At 39.6% G+C, this 18,290-nt stretch overlaps 1 protein-coding gene and 1 pseudogene across 1 annotated transcript in view; both read left to right on the top strand.

The window, feature by feature from the left end:
* Positions 1 to 18,290, top strand: part of LOC127575957 (glypican-6-like) — a 785,436-nt gene that overhangs the window by 372,239 nt on the left and 394,907 nt on the right.
* Positions 12,605 to 12,704, top strand: LOC127576319 (uncharacterized; annotated as a pseudogene).

The raw sequence follows: 18,290 nt of genomic DNA, 5'->3' as shown, positions 1-18,290 counted from the left end.
CTGTGACATGCCAATTTATTTTCATCTATCATTTATGCACTCTCTTTTGTCATAAGGCAGACATGGCCATTGACATATTGTGTCTGTGTAGCAGGAAAAATGGTGGTTTACCAAAAGTGAAATGGTAGTAGGCTTACAGAAGAGGTTCTCTTTTACAACTGCTATCAAAGGCTGGTACAGGAAAAGTTCTGATTTCGGTATATTTTATAAGTACATTGGACTTTAAAGAGCTTTATCAAGTACCTACTAGAGATGAGACTATTTAAAACCAAATGTTGAAGCAGAATATTTATTTATAGTAAAATGGCCAGATATAATCAGTGAACCTTACCTTAAATCAAATCACATGCAAAAGAAAAAGAACAATGTGATGGGCTGATGCTCTAAGTATAACCTTACATCAAAACAATTCTGAAATAGAGTTTGAATAGACTTTTAACAATACATCAAATAATAACTAGTGTGTGCATTTCCACCATTCTGTATTGAATAAAGTAAAGGCTGTGCTTTTTGTTTTTTCTTTAATGGGTTTATTATGGGTAAATAGGTCATAGAAGCATAGAAACATAAAGCACAGAAACTGGGCCTTTGAACCCACCTCAACCATGATGCCTTTCTACGGTAATTCCATTTGCCCACATTAGGCCCATATCCCTCTGCACCTTTCTTATCTATGTACCTGTGCAAACACCTTTTAAACATAATTATACCTGCCCCCATCACTGCCTTTGGCAGCTCATTCCAAATATTCACTACCCTCTACTTACCTCTCAGATCTCCTTTAAGTTTCTCCCTCTCACTTTAAACCCATGCCTTCTAGTTCTTGACTCCCCTGCCCTGGGAAGAAGATCTATCCACCCTGCCTATGCTGCTCATAATTTTATAAACCTCTGTAAGGTCACCCCTCAGCCTCCTAGTTCCAGTGAGAACAAACCCAGCCTATCCAACCTCTCCTTATAGCTGCAGCCCTCCATTCCAGGCAACATCCTGGTAAATCTCTTTTGCATTCTCTCTTTTGCTACCACATCATTCCTGGAGTGTGGCAACCACACTGTACACAATACTCTAAGTGCAGTTGAACCAATGTTTTGTCTGAAACAAATGAGAGGAATTTCAAAAACTTTCAAAATGTTTAAAAATGTCTGGATTTGAATTGAAGCTGATTTCACCTAAAATGAAAAACAAAAAATAGTGCAGATACTAGGAATCTGAAATGAAAACAAAATATCCTGGAAACACTCAACAGGTCAGGGGATCTTGTGGAGAGAGAAACAGTGTTAATGTTTTAGGTCAATGATCTTTCATCCAAAATGCATAATTAAGTTGTGATAAGAATCAACCTCACATCAGTGTAATTTGAGTAGTATGCAAACTAGGATTTAGTTGATTTCTTCTAGATACTCATATCATCATGGAGGCATACAGCAAGGAAACATGCCTGTCATCTCACCAAATCTGCACCAACCATCAAGAATCCATTTTATAAAGTCACGTTTTATTCTTCCACATTCCCATCAACTCTTAAACCTGCGCCGCCCACCCCCCACCCAACCAGGATTCAACCACTTATTTACACACTAGGGGCAATTTACAGTTGCCAAATAACATACCAGCAGAATGTATTTGGACTGTGGGAGGAAAGCAGAGCACCCAGAAGAAAGCCAGGCGTTTACAGGGAGAACATACAAACTCCACACAGACGGCACTGAGGTCAGGATTGGACCTGGGTTACTGGAGCTGTGAGACAGCAGCTCTATTAGCTGTACCTCTATATTGCCCTTACTCTGACTGGGCTGTATCACAATAATTTCTGGAACAACTGGCCAGCTGCAGTGCATGTGGAACGTCTGCACCTGCACACTGCAGCATGCAATTAGGGAACATTCTAGAAAACAAACGGTGGTGCCCCTGATCTCCAGGTGCAAGAATGGACTCAGATATGACTCCATACCATACTGTGTTGAGGTGTCAAATACACCATATCTGGCCCTCAACTTTGCCATCTTTAGCTGGTACATCTAACAAAGCCCCATTCATTTGAGTAGGGCTGCTGACCTCAACTTATATGTTTGATAAGATTGTTACTTAATTTTTGTAAATATCTTTTAATTGTAAGCTATTTGTTTAACTGTTTCAAAATGTCTCTGATCACCTGATGTCTCTGACAGCATGAGATGCTAAAGGTACGATATGATAGGGTCTTTCAAGAGACTGTTAGATAGGTATATGGAGCTGAGTAAAATAGAGGGCTATGGGTAAGCCTAGTAATTTCTAGGTTAGGGACATGTTCAGCACAGCTTTGTGGGCCAAAGGGCCTGAATTGTGCTGTAATTGTTCTATGTTCTATGTAATGGTCACCACACAGGGACCCCACGAGAGGTGATCACAAGGCACAGGCTTGATCCAGTGTGATCTGATCTGTTAACACATTTTAACCATTCTGATGAAGGATGTTCAACCTGAAACTTGACTCTGTTTCTCTTTCCACACAGCTGCTGTTTGAACTGTGGAGTGTTTCCAATATCTTCTGTTTTTGTTTTGGATTTCTAGTAACTGAAGTTTTTTTTCTTTTTCTTTTTTGGTTTTAAACATTATGTCTTTAACCTCAAATATTGTATTGTTTGTATAAATAGTTCTAAGATTGATATTTTTTTCTTATTAGTGAAATCTTATTTGTAGTTCTAAACTGTGTGTTGGTAAACCATGTTGTGCATATGTGGGTGTTATATTGTGAACACCAAGAAATGCAGACACAAAAAATTCTGCAGCTTCACCAAAAAACGCAGTACTTCTTTTACTGAAACAAGCCCTTTATCCATTTCTCTCTCACCATTCTGCTTAAGGAAGTGTTGTCAACAAAGGAAGTGTTGAAATACAGCCTGAAAACGGCACAAGGGCAAAGGGACACCCAAGTTCTTGTGAGTGATGGGATTCATCGCTGTGTTCTTAACCATTGAGATTTAGTGAGTGAGAAAGAAGAAATGCAGGCGGGTAAATTTGTGTCATAACAGGTGCAGGGAGGTTTGCTTAAAAATTAAAGATTTGCTTAAAAATGAGACAAAATATAGAAAAAAAAACATTAATCATTTTTTAAAATCTCTACCATCTACACCTGCAGAATTCCACATTTCCAATTGTTTCCTTTTGCTGAACAAAGCTTGGACAGGAATATAAGAATGTAAATCTTGTTGATAAACTATTACTTGTACTATTCAGTAAAAGGCCTAATTTTCTGTGGTGGTAGTTAATGGACAGTGCAGAATCTTTTTGAAAATTGCAGATGTTTGCATGAAGCCAGTTGTGGGTTAGCACAAATCATCACACAGGTCGTGGCTATTCACAGTTCAGAGAGTATTGCTTCCTTGTCATTTGTTGGTGGAAGATTGATACCATAATAATAACATGCACATTAAACTTGCCAGTATTTTGAAAAGCAAAATCTGGGAGTTTTCTTCAAATGTCCTGTAGCTTTCCAGATTGTGTATGATTTGCTTTTAATCCCTTGTGGATTAATTCCAGTTTAATTATATCTAAAAGATTTCTGCTAGTTCAGAATATTGGTGCAATAAATTGTTAACTTCAATGTTTTGCGTCCTGAGGACTAGACTGAAAGTGAAATGTTGCTGTGTGATTTTCTGCAGTTCTTTTGCTTTTCAATCCCTTTACAGTTCTGGTGTAACTCAGTTTTTCTTTCTCTCTGTAGATGCTGCCTAACTGCCGAACTTTTCAGCATTCTCTTTTGTTTCAGATTTGCAGTGACTGCAGCTCACTGTACAAGCTGTTCCCGGGTTAAGATGCCTGACTTATTGCCACCCCCATGTGTGAACGAGCTCCCATAATATTAAATTCAAAAGTCCAATGGACATACATATGTTCATTCCTACAAATGGCAAAACTAGTTTCCCCTCTCTCTCCACTTTTTGTCGTCGTTCTTTATCAGCTATGTGCTTTTGATGCCATTCATTACAATACTGTGGTGGTGTGGTTACCATATCAGGTGATTTTTGTGTATTTTCTGACTTATAGACAAAATTGATTTATGGATACCTATAAAAACAGAATCCGTTCATTACCCAGCAACAGCCTATATCTCACAGTTCCAGCAGGGTTCTTTATTCTCTCCTCTGTTGTTTCTCTATTTCCACCTCCCCAAGACAGAGTAGCTGCCATTAGCATGCCTTCATCTCTCTTTCCTAGTTAACACTAGTCTCTGTCATCTCCTCTCTTGCCCTATGACAAAATGTTCACAGAGTCATACAGCATGAAAGCAGGTCCACATCGATGATTGGACACCTATCCATATTAATGCCATCTTCCCATCATCTTTTCTTTCTCCATCCCTGCTCCTCCTCTACAAGTTTAAACATGCCTGCTTTTTAAATTTTCACAGCTTTGAAGAAGGGTCATCAACCAGAAATATTAATTCTGTCTCCCTCTCTCTCTCTCCAGATGCTGCCAGACCTTTTGTGTACTTCCATCATTTTCTGTTTTTTGTTTCAGATTTCCAGCATCTGAAGTTTATTGCTTTTCAATTAGAAACATAACATTAGTCCTCACATAAATTCTTGCAGGTTGCATATTAAAACGTAATGTTGCCTAACCAAATCTGTCAAACATTGCAAATTTTACAGCGGTTATTGTGGCTCCAGTCATAGTCTCAATGTAGAGAGATGGGTCCTCTGATAAAATAATGGGGGGGCTAATTAACTTTAAGTGTAGGCATACAGGTTTCACACAAGTCAGTAAGGTTGCCAGGGGAATGGAGGTAGAGATTGAAGAATATTTATGTAGGCGCATAAATGCAAGTGAGAGCCTCTGCACCTACAGGTGAACAAACAAAATTCTGCTGATGCTTGAAAAGTGAGATGAAAACAAGATGTTGGAATTGCTCAGTTGAAAATAAACAGTGTCTGTGAGAAGCGGAAAGGTTAACATTTCAGGTTGATAACCTTTCATTGGAATGCAGGCTGAGAGTGGGGCAGAGAATTAAAATGACCAGCAACTGGATGTGCGGGGTCACAAAGCATGACTGAATGGAGGTGTCCAGAAAATCATTGAAATCAATGACGTGATATTGGGAGTCTGATCATTTTAAGTAAAGAAGGTCAGAATGAAGTCATGATGAACTAATGGAGGCTATTTGTATGGCTACAATTGTCATATCGTTCCATGCTGGGTGCCACACTTCAGGAAAGATATGAAGACTTTGGAGAGAGTCCAGAAGAGATTCACCAAAATGATTCCAGGGATGAGGGACTTCAATTAAGCAGGTTTGACTGGAGGTACCGAAGTTGTACTCCTTAGAACATAGCAGGTTGCAAAAGGATCTTAGAGAGTCACTTAAAATCATGAAGTACACAGAGCAGACAGAGAAAACTGTTCCAGTTGGTGGGAAGGGGTGGTGGAAGTGAACAAGATCCAGAGGTATTAGAATGAAGGTGATTGGCAAACGGACCCAAAGGGACGTGAGAAAAACCGTCTTTACACAGCAAATGGTTTGGGTCTGGACGCAGCTTTAGTTGTAATGTTCAAAAGGAAGCTGGAGATGTATCTGAAAGGAAAGAATTTCCCTTCAGATACATGGGGAGGGGCAAGCAGATCGATTACTAGCTGCAAACTTGATGAGCCAAATGGCCTGCTTCCATGCCATAATAGTTTGGGTTCTCTGATTCACATATTTCTCATTGAAATCAAATGAAAACACAGAATTGAAACATTGTAACAAAAATAAAAATTCCAAGGGAAGGGTCCACAATTCATAGTTAGCTAAAAAAAAATTAGATGGTGTTAAAGTTTAAAGAAAATAGTTTGTGCAAAGATGTGTGGCAGATCAGAAAATTGAACAGAATTTAAAGAAAAACAGCAAAGAATGACTAAAAGACCGCTGAAGTACAATAGCAACATTTAAGAAGCATTTAGACGGGCACATAAACAGGCAGAGAATGGAGGGATATGGATCATGTGCAGGCTGATAGGATTAGTTTAAATTGGCATCATGGTCAGCATGGACAATGTTGGGCTGAAGGATCTGTTTCTTTGCTGTACTTTTCAGTGTTCTATGCGGAAGAAAAGACTGAACTATGTGATAAAACTAGGCAGAAATGTAAAAACAATAACAGTTTGTATAGATAGTTAACAAAGGAAGGTTATCAACGTGAGAGCTGATCCTGCAAAAAATGAGTTTGGGGAATTAATAAGGAGATGACAGATGAATTAAGTAGCTATCCTGCAAGCTGCAACCTAGAAATAGCTGCAAATGAGGAACTGAAAGGCAGGGAAGTACTCAGGAAAATTAGAATTGCTGGGTCGGTGATGCTGAGCAAATTGTTGGAGCTGTGTCTTTGGGTCCTGACGGACTTATCCTCGGGTCTTAAGAGAAGTGGTTAGTGAGATAGTTGATGTCTTGATATTACTTTTCCAAAATTCCCTCGATTCAGGGAAGGTTCCATTCGAGCGAAGCAAAAAAACAAACTGCTGGAGGAACTCAGTTGGTTAGGGAGCATCTCTGGAGGCAAAGGGATAGTCAACATTTTGAGTCAGAACTGATGCAGGGTCTCGACCTGAAACATTGACCATCCCTTTGCCTCCACAGATGCTGATTGACCCACTGAGTTCCTTCAGCAGTTTGTTTTTTGCTTCAGATCCCAGTACCTACACTCTCTTGTGTCTCCATTTGATTGGAAAGCAGTAAATGTAACTCCTTTCATGCAAAAGGAGCAAGGAAACTACAGGCCAGTTAACATCTGACAATGGGAAAATGTGAGAAATTATTATTAAAAATGTCAAAGCAGGGCATTCAGGGAAATTAAAATAATTAGGCAAAGTCAAGATGGTTTTGTGAGAGGGGAATCATAATTGATCAATTCACTGGAGTTCTTTGAGGAAGTATTATTCACTATGGCTTGAAGGGAACTGGTCAATGTGCTACAAAAAGGCATTTAATAACGTGCTCCATCAAAACTTGTTGTGGGAAATAAAATCTCATGGTGTAGGAGGTGACGCATTGGCATGGATAGAAAAGTTGGCTGGCTAACAGAAAACTGGAATATGCATAAGTCGGTCTTTTTCTGGTTGGCAACATATAATTAGTGATGTGCCATGGAGATGCGCACTGGGGCCTCAACTTTTTACAGTTTCTATAAATAACTTGGATGAAGGCACCAAAGTTGCTAAATGGTTGCACAGCGATAGATAGGAAAGTAAGTTGTGATGAGGATATAAGGAGGCCACAGAGGGATATAAAATGGTTTACTTAGTGTTTTAAAAATCTAGTAAATGGAATATTATGTGGGGAAATGTGAAATTGCCCATGTTTGCAGGAATTATAATAAAAAATAGGTTATCTAATGGTGAGAGATTGCAAAGGTGTTCTAGTGCATGATTCGCGCAAGTTTAGTATGAAAGCAGAAGGCCAAAGTTAGGTCCTAAAGATGTTTCCATGGTGACATCTCTTACTTGAAAGGACTGGCATGAGTCAAAGGAACAGTTGTTCAATGTTCACCCACGTTTAGGATTGCAGTGGGGGATAGCAATACCAAACCTCTCCTCCAATTCCTGCATCCCCAGCGGTACACTGGGCAGACACTTTCTGCTGTTCCAAGAATGTGAATGGTACTGTGTGTAGCTGTGGTTGAATCCAGGTGCTTTGGACTGGAAATATGCTATTCAAAACACAAAGTCTGCAAATTCTGGCAGTGACAGTGATCTGCGTTTCTCATGGCCACAAGTCTTGCTTTACAGAAATTCAGATTAACTGTCAGAGAAATGGTAGAGTACTAGGTATTGCAAAGTAAGAAAGAGATTTTGGAGTACATATCAGAAGGTTCCTGAAAATAGTGCACAGATGATTAAGAAGGCACAGGGATACATGTTATTTTGAAACATCGGGTAGACCGCAGCTGGAGCATTGTGTGTGCAGTTTTGGTCACCATACAATAGTGTGGGAGCGGGGGGATGGGAGTGATAGCACAAGAGAGGAAGCAAAGGAGATTTAAGAGAACATTATCAGAACTGGAGAATTAGTTTTCAGGAGAGAATGCCTTGGCTGGGTTGCTTTTCTGTGAAAGAAAGAAAGCTGAAGGGAAATTGTGATATGTCCATACTGGGTAAACATAAAAGATCTTTTTCCCTTGAAGATTAATACAAGTAGACATAGATATGTTAATTGGTGGAAAGATTAGAGGGAATCTAGTCTGGATTATTTGGGTTTTTCTGCTGTGAAAGTCATGTTGTAGTCATCAGTGGTTAAACATAGATGTGCAGTTAAACATGGAGAAGTGGAAGCTGTCAAGAAGCTTCACTGTAATTTTATCTCTCACATAGAACATATGACATTTAGATTTTAATATTGGAGACTTTAAAAAAATTCCTTTCATTATTTTTCAGTACTATTGCCTCCTTGTAATGTCTTCTTTCTTCTATTTTGCTTTTTGTAACCAACATATTCCAACATGCTTCCTAGTTTAAACTCTGCAGTGCTGATTAAACATTCTCCAATCTGATTGGACAGGAGATTGCTGGCATTCATTTCATGGGTTTTTAGATCCCCAAAGCTGAAATTTATTTCTAATTGTGATGCATAATCCATTATAAAATCTATGGACAACTGTAAATGTAATGAGTGGTTGGCAATGTTTGTCGCCTTGAACAAAATTTTCCCCATTAATGCTTTTGGAGCAAACAAAATTCTCCGATATGCCTTGAAATAGCCCTATTGGACTGGGCACATGTGAATATATATATTTATTTTTAATTTGTTGTGTGCAGTAGCCAAACCAGTTCTCTAGGATTCCCTGTACATATTTGCAATGCATAATTGTCATCTATTTCTATGCATAAAGCACAGTTGTGACCCATTTCTTTGTTGAAAGCTTATTTTCATGTCATATCTATTACCTTCCCACTCATAACCACTGACACTAGTTGACATATGTGAATAAATTTACATCTCATTTTTCAGGCTGAAGTTCATTGAAGTTATATGCTTTCCCCTTCGTTGTACAAACCTGCTTCACTGGAAACATTATTTCGCCATCAGATAGCAGGTTCAAAGAGGATTTGCCACTTTGATTTTTTGTCCATTTGTCTGGATTCATCTTCAGGAAGTGCGATTTAGCTCCAGGTCTGGTAGGAAATTAAATTTCTGTGAGTCATCGGATGAAGTGGTTGATTGAGTGAAAGTGAGTGTATATGGGAGCCTGTCCATTAAGTTTCCCTTGTAGCAGTGTTACTAAATTTTTAGATTTTCAGCTTTATGTCTCTTGAAAGGTTGTGGGTTTAATTCTCTCTTGAGGTGTAAGCACTTCAGTACCATACAGAGGGGCTGCTACACTGTCAGAGATACATCTTTTAATGAGGCATTAAACAGATGAGGGCATCTGATCTCTCTGCTGGACTGAATGATCCCATAATATTGGAGGGGAGCAAGTACTTCAGTAGCTGTAAAATGCTATGAGATGTCCCAAGATTATAGAAGCACAATATATCTACCTGTTTATTCTTTTGCTTTCTTGTTCCCAAAGGTCAAAAGCTAACCAGTGCCTTACCCAAGGGCCATTCTCAGGAATGCTGGAACACATAGTGATAGAATTCTTTGGTTGTAGCCAAATTACTGCAATTATTTTCCACTTTTTCCACAAGGAATACATTGTTTTCTGTAACATGCTCTATGATGGTTTGTCTCAATCTGTAGCTCTATTAATTCTAAACCAGATATTGTAGATTCAAGACTCATACTGGAAATTAATAAATAGACATGTTGTAACTTTACAAAACATTGGTTAGACCAAACTTGGAGTACTGTTTCAGTTCTGACTGCCATTCTGTAGCAAGGATATAGTTGTACTGGAGAGAGTAGAGGGGAGATTCATCAGGATATCACCTTGTCTGGAGAAATTTAGTTAGGTTGATTAACCAAGAGATTGGTTAGGCAGTGGAGTGAAGGATGTTGAGAGGTGACTTGATAGAAGTATATAGAATTATAAGAGGCATAGATTGGGTAGATAGTCAGAATCTTTTTCCCAAGGTGGAGGTATCAAAACCAATCTGGCATAGGTTTAGGGTGAGAGGAAGGAGTTTTAATGGAGATCTCAGGGGTAATTTTTTTTATACAAAGAATGGTTGATATTTGAAATCACTGCCAGTGGAGGTGGTGGAATTAGATATAATTACTATACTTAAGAGGCATTTAGACAAGCACTTGAATAGGCATGGTGTAGAAGGATACGGATCTAATGAGGGCAAATGGGAATAGTGTAGATGGGCAAAAAAGTCAGCATGGACATGGTGAGCTGAGGGGCCCATTTCTATGCTGTGTAATTATGACTCTAAGGGAACAATTTTATATAGTCATGGAATCATACAGCATGAAAAAAACTCTTCGGCCATTGCTGACCATCAAGTACCCACCTATACTAATTCAATTTTTCAGCACTTGCCTTCTATGCCTTGTGATTGAAGTTCTCGTCTAAATACTTACTAAATGTTATGAAAGTATCTGCTTCCACCATATGCGCAGGCAGCACATTCCAGATTCCAACCATCCTCTGCATGAATAAAATTTCTCCGTGGATCTCCTCTAAATCTTTTACCCCTTACCTTAAATTATTTCCTTTGATTTTATACATCACTGTATTGGGGAAAAATTACTTACTATTTACCCTAACTATGTCCCTCATAATTTTGTACACCTCTAACTGGTCCCTTCTCAGCCTCCTTCACTCCATGGAAAACAACTGCTCCAACCACCCCCCCCCCCCAACCATTCCAGTCTTTCTTCATAATTGCAATCCTCTATCCCAAGCAACATTGTGGTGAATCTACTCTGTATCTTCTCCAGTGTTATCATGTCCTTCCTATAGCGTGGCAACCAGAATTGCACACAATATTGCAACTGTGTCCTAACCAATGTTTTATAATGTTGTACCCGATTATACTCTGTACCTTGACTAAGGAAGGCAAGGATCTTAAATGTCTTCTTCACCAGCTTATCTACTTCTGCTCCACCTTCAGGAATCCTTGGTCTTGTATACTCAAGATCCCTCTATTCCTAAATGCTCTCGATGCCCCTACCATTCATTGTGTATGTCCTACCGTTATGTGTATGTCCAACCTCTGCATCCTATCACCAAATCAATTTTAGATCCACTTTGCCAATGGGCTCTTACCTTTTGGACCAGTTTCCCACAAAGGAGTCTGTCAAAGGCCTTATTAAAGTCTCTGTGGGCTACATCAACAGCAGTGCCCCCATAAATATATATTTTTTTACCAAATTGGTCCGACAGACTTTCCCCTTGACAAAGTCATGCTGACTATCTTTGATTAATCTCTGCCTTTCCAGGTATAGATTAATCCGGTCTCTTGGAATATCTTCCAATAATTTCCCTACCGCTGACATGAGACTCATGGGCTTGTAATTTCCTAGCTTATTCCCCTGGCCTTCTTAAATAAAGGTCTCACATTTGTAGTTCCCCAGTCTTCTGGTACCTCACCTTCCAGCAAAGGTTTAATAATATCTGTCAGGGCCCCAGTAACCTCCTCCCTTGCCTCCCATAGCAGCCTGGAATACATCTCATCAGGCCCTGTGGTTTCATTCACCTTTATACCCACTGAGACATTTAATATGTCCTGTCAGGCTTTTTTTCGCAGGATAAATAAGATTTATCCTTTGCTGGATAAACCTTATCCTGCAAAATTCTGACAGCATCAGATTTGCTGTCTGTTTTGAACTTCCCTTGCGATTTTTTTTTTGTCTTCCATTGAGTGGATATCCACTGAAGTCATTTCAAAGTATAATTAGTTAGGATGGATATGGCCATCTGAACAGATTTCGTCTGTTTCTTGTCACACTGGCTAACAAAAGAATTCTTAAAGGAGTGCTGTGTTTTCAGAGGTACTGCCTTTCAGATGAATGCTGATGATTTTCATGGAGATATTCCCAATGCCCTGCTTAACATCAACACCATCCTCTCTTACACCATTTCTCTGAGGTATTTGTTAAAGTTACAGTTGGAGATCAGAGAATACCTATGGAAATTTTACCTCTTGATGTTGAATCAAAGTCCTGAATCCCTTCTGTGGTTGGTGTGGAAGATAACAGTTCATTATTTGCAAAAGAGCAGATTTCCCCTGGTATTTTGGCCAACACCTCTCCCCTTAACAATATCACTAAAAATTGAAATGAAGGAGCAGTAGCATGGCAGTCATATAATAGGGCCTGTAATCCAAAGGCCTGGTTAAAATTCAGTTACATTATCAGGAATTCAAAAAAAGAAATATCATCAGTGGTGACCATGTCATTGGAAATACCTATCTTGGTCACTAATATTTGGAGAAGAGATTCCCCAATCTCCTTCTGCAACTTTGGCAATATCTTGGTGGTGCTGCTGAAGTTTAGTTTGGGGATCAGGAGAATTTCCAGGCCAGTCGGGACTTACCTGAAAGGCAATATGTCTGGAAAATAGAATATCCTGAAGAACTTCACCGATTCATCAGAGGTTGTGGCACAGTGCATAGAGTTAGTAATCTTGCAAATATTAAACCTTGTCTCCAGGCCTCATAGTATCAAGACAGGCATGGAAAAGGAAACCTCCAAATTTTTACCTTAGTGTTCTTCCCAAGCTAATAAGAAAGTAAGAATGACAAAAAGATTAGCATGGCCTCTGTGCAAGGATGACACACAGATATGTGAAGCATTCCATATCTTTTGGGCTTCACATTGGCATAGTTAGCAGAGCTGTTCTCTCATAGCTCCACTGGCCTGGGTTCAGTCCTGATTTCCAATGCTGTCTGTGGGGAGTTTGCACATTCTCCCCGTGACTACATGGGTTGATGTCCAGATGAGACCCTGCATCTGGACTTCATCTGGACTTCACGCACAGGAAGACGGCTGTTGTTGGAGATGATTCATCTCAGTCTCAGTTCATTGCTGCAGAAGTATCCAAGACCCAAACATCTTCAATTGCTTTCCCTCTGTCATAAGATTATGAGTGATGATATTCACCAATATATTCAGTTTTGTTCACCACACCTCAAAATGAAGCAGCCTATGTATGCATGCAACATTTTGGCAAGGATAAGTGGCACTTAACATTCACATCACACAGAAACAAGGCTATAACTGTCTCCAACATTTTGATATTTAAAAGCATTATTATCACTGAATCTCCCACCATCATCATACTGGAACTCACCAGAAAATTAACTGGACCAGCCACATAACTGCAGGTATAAGAGGCAAATTGGAGATTGAGTAATCTGGTGACTGACTCACCTTTAGATTTCCCAAAGTCTTTGCACCATCAAAATTCTAAATTCAGGAGTGTGAAGGAATATTGTTCTCGTAACCGGACAAGTGCAGCTGCAATGGCACTTTAGAAATGTAACAATATTCAGGACAAAACAGTCTATATGATTGGTATCCCAAGTATTCACTCTCTCCAGTTGCAACTCCACAAGTAGCATTCACAAAATGTGCTGTGGTTACTTACCAAGACTCCTTCAACAGACCTCCCAATCCTACAATTTCTAGATGGTCAAGATCAACAGCTGCAAATGATTGCTCACAGCCACAAGATTCCCTCCAAGTTGCAGAGTATTCTGATTTGGAAATTCAGGTCAAAAATGGGGTCAATATTCTTGAACTTTATCATTGCAGGAGTACTTAAACCAAGAGGACTGTGGCAACTTTAGAAGGCACAGCCTTCTTGAGGACTTCTTAGGAATTGGGAATAAATGCTGCTGACAACCACTTTCTGTGTTAGAATAAAGATGTCCGTAGGTCCTATTGTACAGTTTGACTATCATGTTTGCCTACTCAAGAGCAGTGACTGCATTTTGAAAATATTTGCATAGTTCTAAAATTCCTTGAAGTTGCCCTGAGAATTTCATCCTTTCAGTGTTTCAGAAGTGTGACATTTCAGATTGTTCTTAACCCAGAAAAATAACTGCAGCATTAATTTATAGCAGAATATTTTTAATATAAGCATGAGGGCAAAATTGCTTTGGAAGTTCACTGAATGAAACCATTCCTAGAAATTATTTTGTGGTGTGTGAAACATGGGTTTCTTATTATGCTATTGACCACTCACATGAAATTGGCCAAAGAATATATTAAAACGGCACTATGGTGGCTTGTGCCCAGAATCTTGTGCCAAACAGGACCTTAGCCATCCCTATGAAAAGATTCTTGAAAAATTTGCAACTGCTTTGCCTTTGCTGTATTTATCAGTGAGAAGGGCTTATGCCCTTAAAAGAAGTCTTCCCATGGCAGCCACAGACCAGTTGAATAAAATGCTGCCATGGAGGGATGATACAGTGATTTGTGTGCATGGGTACCGGTCCACAAATGGGAACTTACCTTATTGAGTCCTATGACATAAATACCTCCTTGGTACTATAAAGGTCAAGAGGATGAACAATGCAGAGATAGAGCTCTGATGTGCACTGTATAGAAGAGGTACAAACAATGATGGAAAAGCATCACAGGTTTCAATTATGTAGAGCACTGAAACTTGAGGCTGCCAAATAATGTGAACAAGACACTTTAATTGACATTTACTTGGTGATCCATATCTGATGTACTTCTAGTTTCTGTGCCTGAATAGTAAATGCCATAGGTTGCACCCAAAAACACCAGTTTATGTTAATAAAAGAGAAAAAAATAGGTGTACAACTACAACCAGAAAGCTGGCATCCTTGCTTAGGTGAATTGTGCACAGTAGAGCCTAATATAATGCACATAAAATGCTGAAGCAACTCAGCAGGTCAGGCAGTATCTGTGGAGGGAAATGAACAGTTGGTGTTTTGGGCTGAGACCCTTCATCAGGACTGGAAAGGGAGAGGGCAGAAGCCAGAATATGAAGGTGGAGGGGGGGGTGGGTAGAAGCACGAGCTGGCGGGTGAAAGGTGAGTCCAGGTGAGAGGAGGAAGGTAGGCAGGTGGGGGAGGGGGTGAAAGGGAATGAACTGAGAAGCTGGGAGGTGATAGGTGGAAGAGGCAGAGGGCTGAAGAAGAAGGAATATGATAGGAGAGACCAGTAGACCAAGGAATAAAGGGAAGGAGTTGGGCAGGTCGTGAGGGTGGGGGAGAGGAAAGAGAAGGGATGGGGCCACAAGAATAAGGGAAAACAAAGGTGGGGGAGGGTAAGGAAAACAGAAGGGAGGGGTTCCCAGAAGTTAGAGAAATCGATGTTGATGCCATCAGGTTGGAGACTACCAAGGCAGAATATGAGGTGTTGCTCCTCCAGCCTGCATCTGTTCTCAATGAGGTAGACGAGGAGGCCATGGACATGTCAGTGTGGGAATGGGAAGTGGAATTAAAATGGCTGGCCACTTGGCTGTTGCAGCAGATGGAGCAAAAGTGCTTGACGAAGCAGTCCCCCAATCTGCATTGGGTCTCACCATTGTAGAGGAGGCTGCACCGGGAGCAGCAGATGCAATAAATGACACCCTCAGATTTACAGGTGAAGCGCTGCCTCACCTGGAAGGACAGTCTAGGGCCCTGAATGGTGGTGAGGGAGGAGGTGTAGGCGCAGGTGTGACACTTTGCAGGGACCTGATGGGTGATCGGCTTCTCACATTATTCCCTTTTACCTCCCACCCCCCACCTACCTACCTACTCGGACTCACCTTTCACCTGCCAGCTCATGCTCCTCCCCCTACCCTTTGATTCTGGTTTCTGCCCTCTTCCTTTCCAGTCCTGATGAAGGATCTTGGCCCAAAACGTCGACTGTTTATTTCCCTCCATGGATGCTGCCTGACCTGCTGAGCTCCTCTGACAATTTGCGTGTGTTGCTCCAGAGTTCTAGCATGTGCAGTCTCTCTAGAGCCTAAAGTAATTTTCCAATGGGCAAGATTTCAGCATATGAAGAGTCTAGAACCAAAAAGTTGACAATTCCTTGCCTCCACAGATGCTGCCTGACCCACTGTGTTCCTCCAGGATCTTATGTTTTTTTAACCCTGAAATGATTGTTAGTGTGACCTAACTCAGGTTAAGTTATTTCTATGTAAGATTTGCACAAGAAAAACAGGTGCTAATGGATTTGGTTAATAGGTTATAGTTTATGTGTTAAAAGCAGAAGATGTTCTGGTCTTTGAAAATGCTTCTCTTTCTCTGTTTCTCTTTCCAATATTGCTGCCTGATCTCTTTCCAACATTTTCTGTTTTTATTTCAGATTTCCAACACCCGCAGTTATTTTATGAGTTTCATCGAGTTTATTGATGTTGTTTTAGTTAAATGATGTGCTCTTTCATTTCAGCAAATTGAAAATACATCCCTTGAACACCAAACTAGCTCTAAAACAGATGCACAGTTAACTCCGATCTTCAGGTTTTCTCTTAGTTTCTCCACATATTGAACGCACAGAAGATCTGGAAGCAACAAAGCTCAGCATACCAAACAGAAGTAAAAACATTGCGTGACATATGGAACCCTTTATAATATTGATTTACCTCTCTGTATCTTTAGATAATAAAAACATGTGTTTTATAATTTGTATGAAAGAGCTCAACACAGCTTTAAGGATCTTTGCTGTCATTTATTGATAAACCATAATTGCAGGTGTTAAGATGAGGTTTTGAACTGAATGTTATGCTTGCCTTTGACATATCCATGCTGACTTTCTCTGATCAATCCCTATGTGTCCAAATGACTGCTAATCTTGTCCCTGATTATTGTTTTTAGAACATGTTGCTTCACCAAGATTGAATCAACTGGTCTGTAATTAATAGTTTACCCTGACCCACATTTTTAGACACAGGTGTAACATTTGCAATTTTCCAGCCCTCATACACCACCCTTGAACCTAAGTTTGTTTGGATGATCATGGTCAAGACCTTTACAATGTTCTCCCTACTTCCCTTAGTTCCTCAGGATGCATCTTATCTGGACCAGGTGATATGTCCACTTGAATTTCAGCAATTCTTTCTAGTGCTTCCTTTTTATTACATTTTTAGCTTACCCACAATATCAAGTAATCTTCCTTTGCTGAGGCTCCAGCAAGATCTTCTTTATCTGTTAAGACTGATGTAAAGTACTCATTTAGCACCTCAGTCATGCACTCTCTTTCCATGAGTATATTTCTTTATTGGTCTCTGAATGGCCCCACGTCTCCTATAACAATTATTTTCCTGTTTGCATGCCTTTTGAATATTTTTGCATTTCCTTTTTATGTTTGCTGCCAGTCTTATGATCTCTCTTTGCGTCGCTTATTCTTTTTTCATTGTCCTCTGAACTTTATGTAATCAGCCTAGTTCTCATTTGTCATATGCTCTTTTTTTTTCCTGCTGTATTTTACTGTCTAACTCTTTGGACATCTATGGAGCTCTGGCTTTAATTTTCTTACCCTTCTCCCTCATGGGAGAATGAATTTTATCAGAACTGTGAGAAATAATCAGTCAAAACAGTTTCCAGATTTCCAAAGATAAAATGTAATTCTTTGCAGAAACTGAAAGGCATTTTCACACACAACTGTCCTTCGTCCTCATTACTTGTTCGAATTTCACAATAAAATTTTACAGAATTGCATGGAATTTTTCATGGAATCATAGATTTGCTATGACAAGGAACTAGATCATTTAGTCCATTGGGCCACACATGCATAACTTTTTACTTTCTAAACCAAAAGCAAGTGAAATGCAATGACAAAAGACTACTTCATTCTGTCAGTGTAATTTTTTTACTTTAATTTCCTTGGCTGAGAAATTCCTCTGCCACCACGTCTTAATCAATATTTTCATGGCACTTCCAGTGAGGTCATGGTGGCATAGAAGTAGCTCTGAGCTAATTCTTGGCCAGCATCCTGCACCCCAGATCTTTTTCTTTTAATTTTATGAACATATTCACCAGGAAATTCATTGGGGAATCCTTCACTTCTGTTTGTGTAGAAGTTTTGAAGGAATTTTGTTCGTGAGACTTCTGCAGAACTTCTGCTGAAGTTACTGTAATCAATTAGAAGAACCTTCAAGGAAACTCAGTCACTTCACCTTTTTTTATATAAGTTAGACACTAGCAAAGCTCTGCTTTGGTTCAGGTCCAATGATGTTATCATATGTATAGAAGAGCTAAAATTGCATTATTTGCCAAATTCTGCTTTATTGATATTGTATGTATTCTGTATTACTACATACTAATTTTGGAGTATATACCATTTCTTGTCTATCAGAGAAGTCTTGATGAAATTGAGTGGTAAAGGCTGGTGAATAACAAAAGTTGTGTATTGAGAGAGATGTAAATAGGAAGAAACAAATAAAACTAAAAGAAACTAAAGAATTGTGAATGCTAGAAGTATGAGA

Source organism: Pristis pectinata, chromosome 11 (assembly GCF_009764475.1).
Source record: "Pristis pectinata isolate sPriPec2 chromosome 11, sPriPec2.1.pri, whole genome shotgun sequence".
NCBI classification, from domain to species: Eukaryota; Metazoa; Chordata; class Chondrichthyes; order Rhinopristiformes; family Pristidae; genus Pristis; species Pristis pectinata.
Note: the sequence above shows the minus strand (reverse complement) of the source record. Positions and strands in the feature narration are given on the sequence as shown.